General features: G+C 42.5%; 1 protein-coding gene across 1 annotated transcript in view; it reads left to right on the plus strand.

The window, feature by feature from the left end:
• The window catches only part of GRAMD1B (GRAM domain containing 1B), a 169,763-nt gene that overhangs the window by 25,212 nt on the left and 129,354 nt on the right, over nucleotides 1-15,197 (plus strand). The gene's annotated exons all lie outside the window — the stretch shown is intronic.

A 15,197-nucleotide genomic window follows, 5' to 3' on the forward strand; every position in this document is an offset into this window, starting at 1 on the left:
CCATGTTTATTTTCATTATTTGCATTCCAGAGAGACTAGGTAAATTTGAGCTTTGAAGGCAGATGCTTTCCCCATATGCTTAATGTGATTTCTTCTCCGGTATCACTGTGGCAGCTTTCTTGACAGATGATTTTGAAGAGGAGCTATTTTACTCTTTAGCAGGAATCATGCCCTTGTTATATTGGCAATTTTTTCCACTGGCTTTGCACTCTTTGCTTACTGCTGTAAAGATGTTTTTGATGAACGTCAGTGTTGCGTGTGGCAATGCTAGGAAGATGAGGAAACTGAAGAGCTGAAATTGGACAATGCCTCTCTTTCTGAGGAACACTTCTGCTATGGAGTAAATACGGTGAATATATTAAATGACTCCAATAGAACAGGCTCAAGCCTCCCGCTTTTTCCCCTGAACGTCTGCCTCTGTGGTTATGAGAGCTGTATTACTCCTGCATTTATTATTAAACATCCCGTCCTTGAAAGAAGCCCTAAGGCCGGTTTTGCTCAAGAACTTTTATCTCTGGTATTTATTATTGTTGTCTACTGCTGTCTGTCTCTAACGTCATCTGTCAGCTTTATGCTTGTTTTGGCCTTGACTGCAGTGATGGTAAGGAGGGGAAATGAGTAGCGAAGATGCCATAACGCCCCTCTCCTAAGCAGAAGGGCCAACCCCAGATGCCTGCCTTTCAAATGAAAATCTCTAATTGTGGCCACTGCTTTTCTGGCAAATGGCTTGGAATCTAGCCCAACAGGACCCAATTCTGAACTGCCCGAAGGGTAACAGCTCCTATTTATAACCTACCCTCAATACATACAGCATTCTATAAATACAAACTGTCAACTTTGTGCTTCAGTTCTGATGCAGTTTTCATGCTTACACTTGAATAAAGCTTTGATTTGTGCAAAACTCTGTTTATATTTGGCTTTTTGGATGAAGCAGAAGTCCAAGTTACAAGGTTGGAATTACAGATCTAAGCTTACTCAAGTTGAGGTGTGGTTGAAGGTGGTATTTTTAGAGGCTGTCATATCTGTCATTTGCCAGATAGCTTAACTTTATTGGAGACGGGGACTTTTTCCTCAAAGATGTACCAGTTTTATGTCTTTTCATTGCTGTAGGTATTGCAAGGTTCTGACCATATTACGCTTAATGTGCCTGATCTTTGCAAGTTTAGCCTAGTATTTCAGGAAATGGGAGAGAGAATGATTCCTCAAGAGTGCACAAGGTAATGTGTGAATTAACTTAGTTTGAGCAGTAGCATTAGTGTAATTAGAAAAACTTGTTAAAAGGAATGTTAATATTCATGAAAAATACTAGATATGATAGATCTAGTGAGCTGAGATAGTTACATGTATCCGTGTTCAGCATGGATGAAACTGCCCCATCGCCATATCTGAAATCAGGTTATCTATGATTTAATCAGAAACATTGATTTCTTTGTGTAGATTTTTCACTGTTCAGAAAGGATATCAGAGGTCTAATGAGAGTGACAAGTTTGTCATCCAGTCACTTTGAAAACAGCCCTGTGGGGACATCAGCCAGTCAGTCACCTCATTGTCTGAACATCTTTCTTGTCCTTATCCAGCTGCTATAAACTGTAATAGGAACTGTTAACTGAAAAGTTCTGCTCTGTTATGTAGGTCTCCTGAAATTTTCGCAGAATTCCACTTAGTGTCGTTTTACAGCATGTAAGACTGGGATTATATGTTTCCTTTCTGCCAAAAGGAAGCTCAAAGATATTGCTTCTTTCTTTGCTGCCAAGTCTGTTTTGCCTACTCTTGCTGTGTGCACTGTAGGTTTATTGAAGCTGTAGCATATTTTTTGTGTCAAATCATTCATCTATGCATTTGTATTCCTTTCACAAGTGGGCAGTCTGAAGCAAGCAAGGAGTTAAGAGCAAAGATGCTATGGTTCATGGAAGAAATTCAGAACCTACAGCTGAGCACTTCTGCCAAAAGCATTCATTTGGAGAAAGGAAAGATACCTTTTTAACATATGTATTGCATCTCATCTGGCTTGACCTCTGTAACTTGAACAATGTCAAATTCTTCCTGTATAAGTAGCCTGTAGCCCAAGAAATATTCATGGAAATGGTTCAGAGAGTAATTAAAGGTGGGTTTATGATTTTTTTTTTTTGTTTTCAAACTGCCTGCAGTCGACTTCACGTGTTCTCCGGTTTCTCCTCTTCAGCACTTGGAACTACTCAGATGTCTTTTGCCCTCTGGATTATCAAATGGCCTGTATCTGAAACTTGAGTTGGTCATATGGGGCAGGTGGGAAATGAAGTGAAAAGCTAGGGCCTGCTTCTGTGACTAGCAGAGGCTCTTGGGGAAAAAAGCTATTTCCTGAACCAATTCTTTTTTCCTGAACCAATTCTTTTATGGATGTGTACTACTGATTAGCTGTTGACCTGTAACTCAACTCTGATCAGCTGACCGGTCTTCCTGTTTGGTTACCGTGTCTGGCATAAATGTACATAATATGGACTAGCAGACAAATAAGACATCTCGGCACTTCCTGAGAGATGTATCAGAGTGTGATATTGCCTCCCAAGAGAAGAGCGTGGAATCCATGTTTGCTGGTGTCACTTCAAGTTAGGCTCTTCAAAGTACCGGATTACATATTGTATCAGTCTCCAGTGGGGATCAATCCTACAGAATGCCCAAGGGCACTGAATAGATCTCTGAAGACTTCTTAAATCTTCCAAAGTCACTCGGATCCCATACTCCAGCTGTCTTAAGCAACATCAGCAGCTGCTGAATTTCTGTTTGAATTTACTGCTGTTTAAGGGTAGTCTGCTTTCCTTTTCCCCCTGCTCATATTCATTGGTAACTAGTTCACTTTCAATTTTACATGGGCCAAGAAAAATTGTACTGCTCTGCTTTCTGTTGGAAGGGAAGGGCCAAACTTCGCTTTGCTTTGGGTCTGCTCTAAGGACTTGCAAGGGAAGAACGAGCTCTTTCTGGCTTTGCTTTCTATTTAATGGCTCTTGAAAGAGTAAAAGCTCATCTAGTCACAGAACAGTTCCTAGTTGGAAGGAGCCAGTGGCAGCTGTGAATGATTTAGGAGTTGTCATTTACAGTGCTGAGCTGCTCCAACTGCTTTCCCTTCTCTATTCAGGACAGAAATGAACATGTCCTAAACTAATGATGTATGCAGAAAGCAAAACAATAGTGTAACTGTAAGAGTTGTCTAGTGCAGATGGAGTTCTGGTCCTAAGAGTTCTAATCCCACCTCTGCCAATCTCTTTGCTTTTCTTTCTCCATCAGAGATGACTTTTTTGCCTTGAACGGATGCTACTCCAACCTTTTGAAAATGGAGAAGGCTACACAAGTGCTAAATTCAGTATTGTCATTGGCTTACCTAGGAGAAAGCTTTGGTGCTGTCCTTGCCTTGCAAGAGAAAAAAAATTTCCTAGCTGTGTGGTAGGAAAGCAGTATTTGACTGTTGGTTTTAAATCGGAAACAGAATGTTTGGCAAAAATGAAATGCTGTATTTTACCCTTGAGTCAAATGATAGCAGAAAACCTCGTAATTGAGAGGGAATAAATAGGGAAAAAGTGCAAACACAGAATTAACCCCTTTTCTCGGTGGGCTATGTTAAATGTTCTTTTTTCTCCTCTGATAGCAGCATTTCTTTTGCAGCCCATCAATATCCACATAAGCCTTTGTGGTTGAATTCCATTCTCTGAACCGGTGGATGAGCGTCGTGCTGTCCCTCCCTGTTAGAGGGAGAATAGAGCCCGTGGGAAGTAAAAATGGTAGTGGTGCTGGTAGGGGCCCAAGTTCTTTGTCTTTCCAAGCGAACAGAGAAATAGGGATTTATTTCTGAAAATCGACAAGGGGAACCTGATGTCCAATGCGTAACTATTCTAAGCATTAGGGAGCATGCCTTTTGCTCTTACGATCTTGTTTACCTTCAAAAGTTATCTTAAAAATTTTAACTTATGCCCTGACAGCTCTTGCTTCAAGGATGCTTCTCTGAGCCATCAGGTGATGCCTGAAGGAGCAGGCTTCTGGAAGGGGTGGGCTTTGGTCTTCACAGATGAGCACTCAAAACTAGAGAGAGAAAGATGGTAAACTCCCTTGTGTAATAGCTGTATCCCTGACTACTTTTTTGGCTCCTGAGTGCAGGATTTTCTTTCAAGTCCAGGTCGGCTAACCCTGGAAATTGATTGTAATGGTGAGTTTTGTAACTTAGCATTGTAATTGATGGCCTTTGCAGGCAGACCAGTGCTTGCTTTGTTTGTGCTGCCAGCCCGTAGGAGACCTTTACAGTTAGTGAGCAGCACTCTGTTCTCAGGTGTACCCTGTTAGCTTAAATACAGTGGCTTTGGTCTGTGCTTGCTTGTGTGTAGTGAGTGAGGAGTGTGCGCAAAGCAATGGGTTTCCTGAGTAAAACGTCAGGGGATGGGCCGTGTTTTGTTGTTTACAAGTACTTTATGCTGTGATGTGCTTAAATGCTGGCTGTGCTTCCAAGAGTAGAAGGCAAATAGGCAAGAGAAAAAGCATCTTTAACCTGAACAAATTTTGGGTTTTAGCATCTTCCAAAGAAAAGTGGTTACCTAACGCTGCTGGTAGGTGGCTAGCTCCTTTTAGTGAACTGCAGGCTTCTGTCTAAATGTTCCTACAGCCCAGTGGTATTGGGACAGTGATGCATCTTGGCGTGTATAATGCTGCTATTCTGTATTAGAAAAAGAAAAATACAGAAGTTGTACTCTGCAGGGTGAGCGGTACTTTTATACAGAGAATAGGGGAAGATTGTATTTTCCACTTTAAAGAATCAGGAGATGCCTTTTTTCCTCTTTATTCGCTTTGTGTGCGCTACTGTGTTTGTGAGCCAAGTAGTCTAGCTGCAGCAGCGTGGGGGACGCCAAGTAGGCCAACGCACTCTGCTGCCGGAGTGGACGTGCTCTCTGCTGTCTCAGCTAGACTGCCTCCAGTTTCCAAGATAACCTGGTTATCTGTACTGCACTGCAGTGTAGACGAACCTTTAGTCCCTGACCACAGTTTCGTCTGGCAGCTGCAATAGTTATTATGCTAGATAAGGTTGTCCTCTAGGAGAGTGCTTGCTCTTTGGCAGTGGTCTGTTCACATCCTTGCGAAATCTGAATGTACCCAGATGCATCTAGCAGGCGTTAAAGAACAAACATGGGAGTTTGCCAATGGCTGGCTTACCTTCCCACAATAGTTAAGGTTTGCTCTGAGGACAGGCAGTATTGAGGGAGTTGAGGGCCCTGAGTTAAATGGCTTTCGGGTGTGTGGGGGAGTGAGGGGGAAACAGGTATTGGGGGGAGGGAGACTGGTGGGTTTTGTTTTGTGGCATGATTTTTTTGGTAACTTGCCATCTACCATGTTTTGAGCTAATACTATTTCTCTGACCGTGGTCAATTTGGGGTACATATTTTCTTTTTTGAGAGTAAATGTTCTTGAAAATGTGGTGAGTTTTTAATTTCAGAGGCAACATTACGCGATCAGATGTTAATGCTAAAGCACGCAGGTGTGGATTTATGTAAACTGCTTGTCTAAATACAGATTAGAGGAGGGTGTGATGGTATGGGGGTCAGCTTTAACATACACAAATGGAAGAAAAAAAAATGCTGGAGCATTTTCCTGAAGTATCTTGTATTAGAGGGAAAAAATAGTGAGTTTCACTTCTCTTTGTTGCACTGGAGAAAGATAGCACCATGTCTGAATGCATAGGAAGCCCATATTGATTTCTGGGCTTATTTTAAGTCCAGCAAATGAGTGAACAGTGGTAAAATTGAGATGGAACAGATGTGAGGGAATTCTCTCAATACAGAAAGCTGTAGAAAAGCTCCAAGTTTTTTCTTCCCCTAAAGAACAGGAGGCTGAGGAGACTGGTAATTCCAGTCACGATCTCCTACCACCGAGTGTTCTTATGCATCACTGCAGCATGTGTGAGATGTTTTGTCTTTCTGTAGCTGCCTCTTTGTCCACAATCTTGAAGAACTCCATGGTCTTTAATCAATTAGACCTTGCAGTACATGGCTGAGTTAATGAACAGCATCATGTGAATTTTATGGATGTAGAGAAGTTGACCTATGCCTAAGGTCACAGAGTTGCTCAAAAACAGGCTTAGATGCAGAATCAGAGTCCTAATGGATCTTTCTAATCCTAAGATAACAGTGGAATTTGAACATTTTTGTTGTGCACCTGACCTGAAGTTTCCTTCTGGGAATGACAATTAGTATTGCTATGCACCTTAAGGGAAAGTGCAAAACACGGTTTTGCTGTTTTCTGCTAAGGGCTTATTGGAGAAGCTAATGTGATCTTGGTAGGTGAGGAGAAAATCCTGTGGATTACTTGTGCAATGAAGGATGATATGCTAGAAACTCTCTTGAGAGATGGAAAACTTGAGGACCCTACCTTTTTATCCATTGCTCCTAGTTGCTGGGGACTGTCAGTGTTCCCTATAAAGCTGGTAAAGAAATTGCTGGGGCTCACTATTTCAGAATGTGGTTCTAGGGACTGTGGGTCTAACCAGCTCTGTGTTAAAAGGTGACCTAAGAGGTGGCATAAGCAGGAAGAGATTCTTTGCAAGCAAGATTTTACTGCTCGGTATTAAATACATGATCTATAGTACTCACTGTGAGGTGCTTGGATGCTTACTCAGTCTCTCTTTATCTGTCTTTTTATAAATGCATGCGAGTTCCGTCAGCCTTCTCAGTCTACTGAGGTAGCAGGCATCTAAATGGCTTTATAGATCTCTGTGTTTGTGGGCTGTCACAAGTCATAGTGCACAAGAAGATATTTGAAAGGGGGGGGGTCTCTGGAACACATTGATAGCAGGATTTAGTTGAAAATAGTAGTCTGAGATCCTGAGGTTGTAACGATTAAATATTAAAAATATTCTGATTAGGATGGGTTATGTCCATCTATTGAAAACAGGCAACCAGTTTTCTCTGATGTCTGTAATACGAGTCTGTCTCTTAAAACTTGTCATCTGCCATAGGGTGGGATATAGTGTTTCTGAGAGAACTGGAGCTCTTTCTTGTGCTAGATGCTGTACTGAATGTGGTAAAACATAAGCTGAGATTTCTGAGAGTTTCAAGCTACATGACAGACTTTGACTTAATTACAGTTAATGAAAACTTGTTATCTAAATTCCTAGAGCACGTTTTGAAGAAAGGAAAAATCACTGCCCGTGGTCACTGAACTAAGACAGTGTACAAGAGCAGATTAAACAGATGGTGTGACTGGGAAAAGAGGATCGCGTACCAAAACTGTGAGTTTTTTTTTTTTTTTTTTTTTTTTTTTTTTTTTTTTCCAGAAATAAGTGGTGTATGTACTTAGAGATGTTTTTATGCTGGAAAAAAACCTGATTACCTGTTAACTGGGTCTAGCTCAGTATCTCTGTCTTCTGTCAGGTGTTTTCTGTTTTGGTCAGGTGTATAACCCTAGTGCCCTAACCTGTCTGCTTCTAGGAACAAATAAATACTTCAACTCTTGTAGAACTGTAATCTTGCTGCGAATGGGGAGTGGTGAGGAAGGCAGGGGCACGCAAGCTCTGACCTTATCTAAATCAAACTAGTAAATGCAAGAAGTGCAAATATTCAGACTCCTCCTTAGGAGGATTCAAACCGCTTTGTTTTCATCTCCAGTCTTGTGTGCCTCGATAACAATGTGAGGATTCAGCTTGTTGAGACACCCCCATTCTGCAGTAGACCCTTGTTCTGATGATATCGGGTCTTGCTTGCAGTTTGCACATCTGTAACTGTTTCCTGGGTCTTTGTTGGTTTAGCAGTCTTTTTTTTCATTTTTTTAAATCTCTCTTTCCTTAGATTACATTGCAAAATCCTTCCTGATCTGTGAGAGGAGTTTTCCAGGGAGCTGTACTGAGAGGGTGGATTGGAAAGCACAGGGAGGTGAAGGCGCCTGCCTCCTGCCCTACAGCCACAGGAGGGTTAACGAGGCGTGCAGCTCCTGTGCAGGCAGTGTGTGTACTTGGCAGTGAGATGTGCTACAGTATATGAGAGGAGGAGTGGAACAGCTCTCAGTTCTGGTTACCGGCTGACGGACTAATCCTATGTCTCGGCAGCCAGTGAAGGGTCGTGGTGAAGGGTCCCCTCCTCCTCACCGTGCATCCTGTCTTTCTGAATGGGGACCTGTCTTCCTTCACATGGTGGCGTCTGAAACGGGCATGCTACTGTGAGGCGCTGGCGCGGCAGGCTCAGCTGGAGTTGCCCAGCTGGCTGATGAATGAGTGTTCCTCTGAGCAGAGCCAGGTAAGACGCCGAGCCTTACTCTTGTCCCTGTTCCTGCTGGTTTCTGGCTCGGGTCACCCCGGGAGCCCGTGGCAGTACCGTAGGCGCTGGGTTTTGACCCTCTGTGGGAAGCCAGGCAGATAAATCACCACGTTGGTCTCTTGGCACAGACTAAAAAGTATAGGTCTTTGGGGACACTGTCACACAGTCTCCTCTGGAGTACCTGTGAGGGCAGTTGCATTGCTTTATCCACTGTGGTCCCTATGTGGAGCACTGAAGTTACTGCAAGTCAATAGTAAAGCTATTAACATGGACTGTTGAAAGGCTGTGATGGGAAAGATCAGCTTCTATTTTTGGGGACAGAAGAAATTTGGTTGCTTTTCCTTTGCTTTCTTTTACAAGGTTTAAATGTTGCAGAGATGGATACATTGTGAAAATACTACATACTGTGTAACCATGGAAAGAATGTGTCTCTTCATGCAGGATGGGTGAATTTTTCAAATAATGGTATATCTAAGAAGTAATATTTTTTGGACCTTCTGGATAGTGCAGAACACTCCTGCAAATATTGTTTCAGTATTAAAATCAAGCTTTTCACTCCCTGTGCTCATGTCTCCTGTTTCTAAGGATTTCTTCCTTTCATTTTTGCTTTGATTTAAAGGCAAAATGAAGGTTTTAGCTCATTAGCTCACAACATGCGTTCAGAGCTTGTACATTTAAGTGTTTGCTTTGGAAGTTGTATGCTTGGTGTGAGCTAGGAGGTTCCTGAATGCAGCAGAGGAGTTTAGCCTTCTCATTCAAAGCATGACAGAAAAACTATTACAACAAACTAATTTCAGTCTGACCGCACTTTTCATGGCTAGCTCGCTGTGGTCATCTATGTCTGTATGTCAGGAGGCATTACTTGACAACTCAGTTGATTTACGGTGCTAAATCTTAGGATGGAGTGTGGGCAGAGCTAGGCAAGGATTTTGTGAGTATGCTCAGCTCATAAACTTCAATCTGACTAATCTTATTCATGATGATCCTTCACATAACGAGGCATTAGGACTTACTGAAATAAAAGATGGCGATGTTTTGCTTGGTTGTTAGCTGGTTGTATTCTCCAAATATCACAGCTCTGAAAAATTTAAAAGTAAAATGTGGTTTTTATTATTAGTTTTTTAATGGAAGGGAAAAAGATTACACTTATGGAACACTAGCCCCATGTGCTTAAATGTATAGAGTGAATGCCAAAGTAACAAACGTCATATACCATTGGAATTTTGATTGAAATTTCAAACTACAGTGGGGAAAAAAGCAGGTAGAAGTTTGACTTAATTTCTATGAAACATTCCCCCTATTCTTGGTTTAATTTTTTTTCAAAGCTATTTGGTGTTCTGTTGCTTACAGCAGTTGCAAGTTGTAAACAGCAATGGAAAAATACTGTGGTGTGTGACCAGTCAGAGCTGATCAGCTCATCTTTCATTTATTTAACAAGAAAATATTGCATCACGTGATATATAATCCATTGTGCCTGTGTGTTTTTACTGAAAATAAGGTGAAGCAAGTGGTGGTGGTGGAACTGCAGTCCATCAGAAGAAATCATGGGTGCAGTATTACCATGATCACTTTATTGGCCTTTTCCAAATAAGAGGTCTTAAAAAACAAACAAACAAAAAAAAGACCTCTGACTTTCTTCCCCCTCTCCCCCAGCACAGAAGCAGGGCAGTGAGTATTTGAATTCTTGGCCTGCTGTAGAAAGAGTATGTTCACTTCATCTTTTCCTCTTTTCTGTATTGTGTGTGGGTTTTTTGTCTTTCTCTCTGTGAACAAAGATTTTTGTCCATGATTAGAACTTATCTGTTCTTCACTAGGAAGTCCAGTAGGGATCAAGGAATGTTAGGAGGACATTCCTCTTTAAGAAGGAAGGAGGGATGTTAGGAGGGAGCACAAATAGAGCAACATCTACTGATGCTCCTGAGGGTTCTGTGTGCGCCAGGGACACATGCTGTTGAAGTTCCTTATAGGATGAGTGCAAAAATGCAACACCTCAGATACCACCATTAGTGTGGCTGGAGTATCCATTAGAACAGGAGCTCCTGGTTTTCCATTATTCAGCAGCTGCTAAAAATGCACATTACTTCAGTACAAAATATTGCTGTAGTTTACCACTATCTGCCTGCCTTTGAATAATCCCCAAACAGCTGAGGAAATCTCCTGAGGTTTCTCCCTCTTTAAGAGAAGGCCCTTCCTATGGAAAATGGGGAGAATCTTAGCCATTAGCACTGATTGCCTGGAGCAACAACAGTCAATTACATTTGTCATCAGAGCTACTCCCTGTCCCAGCTGTGAAACCAAGTGCTAGCAAAGTCTTGGGAAAGATGATACTGTACACCATTTGGGCTAAGAAGCAGTGCTAGTGGTCTGTAAATAGTGATGAGATACTGGGGGTGGGGTAGAGAGGAGTTTAGAGAAAAGAGGAAAAATTGGTAAACTTAGTTTTGAGAATTTGGAGGCTTAGGAAGCTACCTCCTAGTCGGACACTTTGCCTTGGTGTTGGCTTTAAATATCTTTGTCCTTTAAATATCGCAATGGCAAAAGGATTCTGCACGCTGAGTTGGGGAGCAGTAGTGTAGCTTGTGACCTGGATGATCAGCCCCAGATGGAATATCCACCATGGGATGCTCACTGATAATTGAGTTAGAGCAAAGAGTTATTTATGGAAGGCGTGTGCGTGCCGCCACAGAGTAGAAAGCGCGTTATTCTAACTACCTTGCATCTTGAAGAAATTCTGAGTCTTGGGAGAGGCCATGTCATCTCCAAGAAGAAAATGAAACAACCTTGGCCGCATGTAAGGCGCAACACCCAATATGGAGTAATCCTCTTCTATATTTGGCTGCATTTTCTGTGAAGGTTTTATTTATACATGACAAAGAATAGTTGATTAGCATCCCAGGAAATACTCTGCTTGTAGCGAGACTGTAATGCGCCTATATCAGAGGTGACTTTAAACAGTGAGTTCAAGAACTTGTTCAATACTGTGTATAACAACTGTTCAGTATTTAAAGCATCCATTGCTCGTTTTTCTAATTTTGTGAAAGATGTAACAATGTCCTATCTACCGTAACTGTGACTATACTTCACAGTTTTTCCTTCTTGTGAAGAGATTTCCAGAGTCAAGTTTTTGTCCTGACTCTGTTAAACTAAATATTGTTTGCTTGTGTGTGGTGTGGTGTTTTTCTTTTTTCTTTTTCCTTTTTTTTTTTTTTTTTTTTTTTGTAGAACAAAGCATGGTGCCATGGTTTTGGACTCTTTACAAAAATCTTAAATTGATTGACGTGCTGAAATCATACACTGCATAACCAAAATGTGGCATTCTGCATGTACAGTACTGTGAAAATATGGATGATATCTTATGGGGACCTGCGTTTCTGGTGTCTCTCTCTGTGCACTAAGAATAAGCTTCGCGATTTTTAATTGTACTGTTCTGTAGCCAATCTAATTCCTGGTGTTCCACAATCTCACTTCTGTTTTCAGCTTGATTCTCTCTCCAGTGCCTTTCGCACATGCCCACACCTTTCTGCCTCCTCTGTCCTCTCCCGCTTAGACTTGGACATTTGGCAAGATGGACGCTGAGGTATGGGCCTTCTGTAAGGCGGCTGATGCTTGTATTTCTAAAGTGGAGTTGAAAAGGAGCACATTCTGTAAGGGAAAGAAAAGATCATGTTTCTGGGCATGTGGCTGTGGCCCTTAATGACAGGGAGAAATTTTGGGCTTGGGTTTCTGAGCTCGCTATGGAATGTCACGCCCAAATCATGGATGGGGCAGGGGTACTAGACTAGAGGGACGATGCTGTTCTAGCCTTGTAGCTGCTATTTCTTGTGCTATCTGTGCCTCAGGGTTTGTGTGGCTTTTAAACACGTATACCTAGCTTCTGGACAGTTGCCTGTGTTCTCTTTTCTGCCCCCTGACTTTTCACTGTGAGACTAATAAGTAACTGTGTGCTACCTGCTTCCTGTGTGTACTGTACTGAAAGAAAGAGGGATCGGAAATGCAGTTCTGAGATAGGCGTCCGAGATGATTATGACTGTCTTCAGCCCTTGCGTGATCCAAGAGAAGCGAATGTAGAAGAACAAGCTGTCATCTTTCCCTCTGGTGTGACACCCATCACTGTGACACGTGGCACAATAGAAAGGCCAGAGACCCGCCAGCTGAAGAACCTTGCTGCCCTCGTGCCCCCTTAAGCAAAGAGGGAACACATCTTAAAAAGGACAGCTGACGTGACCTGACAGGCTTGGTTTTAGAGCTAATTGTGTAAAACGTGGAACAGAGCATGTATGGGCAAGGAAGGTATGTCTTCCCGAGTGCCTTGTCTAATGCTAAATCAACCAGGTGGCTCAGAACCTGGAACAGCTGGTGCTGTGCAGAAGGATCTTGTCCTTTGATAGGACAGAGCACAGGTGGATGGGGAAATGAAACCAAAGGCTTGGTGTGCTGCTCTAGGCTGTAGCGTTGATTGAGTGTGAGAGATTTCTGCAGCTCTCGCATGCGTTTCCATTTTTAACTAGGTCACTTACAGTAGTAACTATGCCCAACTGGCAGCCCTGATGACTGCAGCATAGCTATGTTTTTTCCATTCCAGTTCCTCTTTAGGCAGTTTTCGTGTGAAAATCTCTAGCGGGGAGTCATGATCAAAACAATGAGTGTGCTTGCAGGTCCACATATGTATTAAGCGAGAGGGAAGAACTCGCTCCTGGAACTGTTAGTCTCTTCATAATTTTTATTTAACTCTGTGGCTGAGAAGGAGAACCTATAGCCTCAAACACTGACGGATTATCTGTGTTGAAGTAAAAGATTAATCGAGGAGCAGCTCCGATGCACTGCTGTGATCGAGATTAAACTGCCGAGAGTCCACCTAACGACCTGCTAGTTGGCTAAGGCAGGTCTCAGGAGAGAGTGCTGCTGGGTTAATACGCTTTTTCACCCTGATCTTTCAGCTTGTACGTCCTGAGTATTTGCAGGCAAAATATTTGCAAGTAGTGGAAAGGAAAGGAAATAGAAGTAGCGAGAGGGCTCTGAGGGAGATGGAGGAAGTAAACTCAGTATGTCAGAAGTTCCTTGGAAGAATTATTTATATATTTGCACTTATGTATATGAAAGGCATCACAGGGGGACCTTGGACTGTAGCTGGGGTTTCTAGAAACTAATGCACTGCAAATGACCTTTGCAAGGGAGAGACTAAGGTCAAAAAAATGACCTGCCCAAAGGTGGCTTCTAGACTGCTGGCAAAACAGCCCATGTGCTGCTGACTGGCATGACAGAGTGCTAAGAAGATAGCCTTCAAAAGTATCTCAAGGTGTCATGCAGGAACATGCATGTATTTGTCATGAGTTTTATAAAATGGGGAGATGTATATTGCATCCTGAAAAGGGTTTCTGTTTGAGGCATTTGCAAACTACTGTTGCTTTTGCGGTAGAATGGAGTTGGCTAAAACATTCCAGTGCCCTCAGGAAAACACAAAATTAGCTTTACCTAAGGGGTTATTTACAAACGAAATAAGACATGCTTTTGTTTTGAATTAAAAATCTCCCTGTGGAGAGTTAGATGTGGCGACACTTTGTTTTAAATTCATTCCCCCTTAATCTGAATTAATATTCAGGCCTTGAGGTTGCTGGTCTGGATGCTGGCACTGGTATTTTGTAGCAAATGGACAGAGGCAGAATTGTAGGTGAAGTGCTTTCGTGCCCCGGAAGAGGGCTTACATTTCAAGGAAGATGTACGTTAACTGAGTGACTGCTCCTAGGGCATCTATGGATGTACCTGTATCTAAATATCAAGCTGTCTTGATAGCTCGGCAAAAAAGTGGGAGATATTCCTGTACATGAATTTGTGATATAGCCTGCAATGGCTGCGCTATGCATGATGAAGACATGCGTGTACTTCAGGGAGTGTGGCCTTCAAGCACTGAAGTGGGAGTGGAACAGGTAAGTTTTTCAGGGCGGGGGGGTAGGGGGCAGAGCTTGAGTAGAGCTGCCTTGTGTTTTGAGTTGATAGGCATAGAAGTTGGGCATCAACTCGAGCTTGGGTATTTGCTTTCTCCACCTGCTAAGCTCTTGAGTTGGTGTGGTGATGAGACGAACAGGGTATCAGCCATCTTAAAACTAGGAGCTTTGTTCCAGCAAATAGTTAAAAGATGAACAAACATGCATGATCCCTAGATTGCTTGAAATTCTGAAACCATTTTTCTTCCAGTGCGAATCTAAGGGCATATGAAATACCGACACACACAGAAACGTATCCAAGTGAGGCAAGCCTTGTGCAGATTCTCACCTCCTGTGCTGAGAGATTTGAGTAAATAAAGGATTTACAGGCAAACAGAATGAGAAACTAGACAAATCTTTGTTGCCTGGCCTGTGTATGTCTGCTGCCTGTTCTCTCCCTCTGCTCAACTTGAGTTTCCATCCCTTTGACTGTCTTGTCTTTGAAGTCAGCACATCTTTCCTCATGCTTTGAATCTGCGTTTGTGCTGTGTTTGCCTGCGAGGTTCAGACTCGCATGTCAGTTTGCCAATTCTTAGCTGCCTCATTGCAGATTCTGCAGTTTCAGTGAAGTGGGCATAGAATTTGGGCTTGCTTTAACCCCACCCTGAGTCTTCAGCAGTGTAAGTATTGTAAGGGCCTAAATACTTGACTAAAGAGCAAGGGGTTACCTGGATTTAGTATGCACAGCTTGGTTATAGTAATGCCAACTTATGTGCTCAAAAACCCCAGCTGACCCAGGCATGTTTACCACCAGACTTATGATAGAAGTTTTTAAGAATTGATCGTTATTCATGTTTTTTGGACAATGCCAAGTCAGTGACTCTTTCTTTCCTGCTTGGGACCTAGGGACACAGTGCTAGAAAAGGCTATTGAAATAGGGCCACTAAAAAAGTGGGCAGAAGGCTGAAGATGATCAGCTTGTTTTGTCCTGATGCCTGGTGTGTGATTTTTCCCC

Source organism: Dromaius novaehollandiae, chromosome 21 (assembly GCF_036370855.1).
Source record: "Dromaius novaehollandiae isolate bDroNov1 chromosome 21, bDroNov1.hap1, whole genome shotgun sequence".
Taxonomy (NCBI): Eukaryota; Metazoa; Chordata; class Aves; order Casuariiformes; family Dromaiidae; genus Dromaius; species Dromaius novaehollandiae.